Genomic DNA, 3909 nt, shown 5'->3' with positions numbered 1-3909 from the left:
AAACACTTTTTTTTTTGTTTATCATGAACATAAAACTTGTATTTTCTCCCATCAAAGTTGTTGGTATAATGGTATAGGTCAAGCCATCAAGACATAGATGAATGGACCCAATGGACCCGAGTTTGGCCAATTATTGAAGGAAATTAATGTTAGCTTACCTATCTGTCTAGTTATCTTGGCCATCATAGTTATTGTTTTAGGTACAAATCGTTGTTGGCACCTTTATTGGTCTGGACCAAAATAGACGAGTACAAAATAGACGAGTATGTTTTATTCCAAATTTCTGTTATAATATAAATAAAACTAATCATTAAATTATGTAATAATCGTCAATGTCTTTCTTAAAACATCTCGTAGTTGTTACATACTGTACCAAAACAGTAACAGAACATTCCAAAGTCTTGCATACTTTTCAGTTGTAACAAAATACAGAGTATTTCCATTATTAAGTCCTTGCTAGAATGCTAGTACCAACCGAAAAGTCAAGCCATCATAAACTAATGTCTTTCAGGTTTCAAGTAAATTAATGTACATGCTATAATAGTTATAAATACGGCCTTCTTAGCTCAGTGGTAGAGCGCGTGGCTTTTAACCACGTGGTCGTGGGTTCGATCCCCACAGACGGCGTTTTGATTATTTTTTAAGATGTTTATTTTGAATAGTTTGTCAAAGGGTCGATTTTCATTTTTTTTTTCCTGAAACAAAAGGGTCGATTTTCATCGAACTATAGCTGTAGAATATCCCAAAATTCCCCTTCTTAATAGGGCTCTTAAAAATTATAACAGGAGTTTGAAAAGTAAAAACATAAATGTTTCACCACATACCAACAAAAAAGAAAAGGAATGGAAGAATTATGATACAGTAATATACTAATTATAATACAATACCTAACAAAAAAGAAAAAGTATTTCTAAGTTATGCCCCCAAACTTTTTCGGAATCTAAGTTGTGCCCATGTTTTTTCAAACGTCTAAGCTGTGCCCTCAACCTTTTTTTTAACATTTTATTTTCTGATTTTTTAAATTTTTAAAGTGTTAAACCAAGTAAAACGAGACACGTGTCAAATTAATAACGCCACGACAACTGTACATTGTTGATAAAATAACTTAACTTTTGCTAACGGATATGGCTGTCAAAGGGTATTGTTGATAAAATATCGTGAGGTGGAGGGCACAACTTATAACTTCGAAAAAGCATGGTACAACTTAGAAACCGAAGAACTTGGGGGCATATCTTAGAATAACCCAAAAAGAAAAAAGAATAAAACTAACCAACAAATGATACTATCATTCAAGTATGAAATATATATTCAACCAACTTACTAATCAACATGTACTAGAAACAACGATGTTTTCATGTATCATAAATTCTACGTAACAAATAGTATATAGACTTCTATTCTTTTACGGAGTAACAACTCGTTGATTACTAGTCAAACCTAAGACTACGTATTGCTTCTCCTTTATAAATAGTAATTTGTAGAATTCCAAAAAATATTTCCTATATAAATAAATCCTAAAATATTTTGTTATCATATTTCCTAACACAAATTCTTTGTTCTACTTTTTCCCAAAATGACCGAGAAAAACAACTTAGACAAAGAGAGCAACATACAAGCTCATCATCTACAGTTGCCAAAATATGGTACTAATCACCACAGCACAATTTACAAGCTAACGCTATCGATGAAGCGACAGTTTAGTCCACAAGTAGGTGCACCAACCCCGTCCCCTGATGGGGCAGGGGAGGTGAGGAATTTGCTCCAACGTTTAGTCGAAATCGACAACGAAAGCCGGGAGCTTCTTGGTAAGGTGTTTTCATTGTTGGAGAAAGACGAGAGTCTTGAAACTTACGTGAAGAGGAGAATTGAAGATCCAAAAGTTAGTAGGATGTGGCAACTTGTTGAACAAGTCCTTGCTTGTCAAGAAGGTGAATCTAATCTTAATGAGGTGATTAAGGGAGATGATAATTCAAGTAATTATGATGTTTATAGTACTAATAAGAGTATTATAGAAAATGATGAATTGGAGGAGGAAAAAAGGAATGAAAGGTTCAAAGTTAGAAATATTAGTAGTGGTAATCAAATTGGTTGTCCTACTACTACAACCTAGGTAAAGTAAAATTAGTTGTAAGCAATTTGAAGGATTATAAAAGAAGAATAATTAGTGCCTTTAATGGGATTTTATATATCTCAATCTATTTTGTTTGGTATGTACTATAATTATAAGCGTGTGTGTTTCTTTTATTGTTTTTGGTAAATCACTTAATTAGTAAGTTGAAGGCATAATCTATAATATGAGTAGAGATCATTATTTGTTTGATTATGTTGTATGATTATATCATATTTATGACATTATTAGTTTATTACTTCCTCCATTTCCTTCATTTTATTGTTCTAGCTACTTGTATACGAATTATTATTTTCGCATAATCATAGTAAGAAATTTTGATCAATTTTTAAATTCAATTAGTAACTATTGTAAAAATATTTAGGCCTTATTGATAATGTAAAAAAATCATATCATACATTTAAAATACGATAAGTTTATTTCTCTCTTATTTAATGATGTAAAAGACTAGAGTGATGGTTGTCAAAAAAACCCAATTTATGACCCCAAATTGTGTCAAGCAAGTATTATGAATTGGAGCTTGGATCTTCATCCTCTAGGTACTAGTTAGTCTAGATGTGTTGTATGTTCTCTTCTGTGGATCTAAACATTTAATTTTCCAGATGTCAATCGTAGGTTGCCATCTTTTAAAATTTAAGCCACACCAAATTTTAAAGTTTGATGAATGGTGTTGGACTGTTGGTTGTACTTTGAACAATGGTATACCTGTTTATATAATCCATATTTTTTTTTCCATAAATTTAACTAATGGGCCTCATAATTCTGCCCCAGCATCTACTTCCGGCCCAAATATATCTTAGGCTCATCTTCGTTCCACCAAAGGTTTTTTTTTTTTCTTTCCGTATCAAATATTAGTTTTTAATTCGTATTTGTTCCATTCTTTTTTAGTTAACACGATTCTTTTATCATGTTTATCAATGTATTGTTCTAATAATTAGATAGTGTACAGCTAAGGGGATTAGGGAATCAATTGCATAACAATAATAAGGTAAAGGGAATATACTTTACATTTTACAAATATACTTGTACAAGATAGTAGGTGTTTATATAAACATTAAACAAATCAAAGAGATGAAAAGATTGCAATGCAAGAACTTGATCAATTCATGATACGCATATCAAGAACAATATCAAATCATGATATTGTTCTCTACAAGCGTAAATATTATAGTATCAACATCTCTAATTTCAGTGTTGGCAATATTAGTTCCTTCAGTTACCTAAGTTTCTATGCATTATTATTGACTAAAAAATTATTATGATGAATATACTTAATGAAACAAATTTAACACAAAATCCTTATAAGTAAGTATAAATTATTAAAGACAACTATTAAATTTGACCACATGAGTCGTACATGAGAAATTGAAAGGAATGAATATAATAATTTGAGACGAAGAACATAGAAAGGTTTAAATATATAAAAATTGAACATAATTCAAGTGTTATATTTGAGTTCAGGTGGGAGAATGAATTAGGCCTTTGCATATGGTGTTTAATTATATGGTCATGAGTCATGACATGGTAAGCTTAACAATTTATCTTAAATTATAGCAAAAGTACAAACCATTTCTACATCATAATCGTGCAAGAAACAACGATGTTAATGCATTTAAAAATCCACTTGTCTACATTTCAAAGAGAAGACTTCATCAACAACTAATTAATTGCTAGGATATTGTCAAACATAAAATGTATTGATTCTTCTATAAAGATTTAAGGGTAGAACAACCTAACCAAATACAAATTGCAACAAAAAAGCTCTGAATTGTTCATCTTAA

General features: G+C 30.7%; 1 non-coding gene across 1 annotated transcript; it reads left to right on the top strand.

Moving 5' to 3' along the window:
* The first annotated feature begins 555 nt into the window (after positions 1 to 555).
* Positions 556 to 627, top strand: TRNAK-UUU (transfer RNA lysine (anticodon UUU)). The gene has a single exon. It is a non-coding gene; the product is annotated as a tRNA-Lys (tRNA).
* The last annotated feature ends 3282 nt before the right edge of the window (positions 628 to 3909 follow it).

The sequence above is a fragment of the Chenopodium album genome, chromosome 26, assembly GCF_948465745.1.
Source record: "Chenopodium album chromosome 26, dcCheAlbu1.1, whole genome shotgun sequence".
Classification (NCBI taxonomy): Eukaryota; Viridiplantae; Streptophyta; class Magnoliopsida; order Caryophyllales; family Amaranthaceae; genus Chenopodium; species Chenopodium album.
This window is presented reverse-complemented; position numbering and strand designations above follow the sequence as displayed.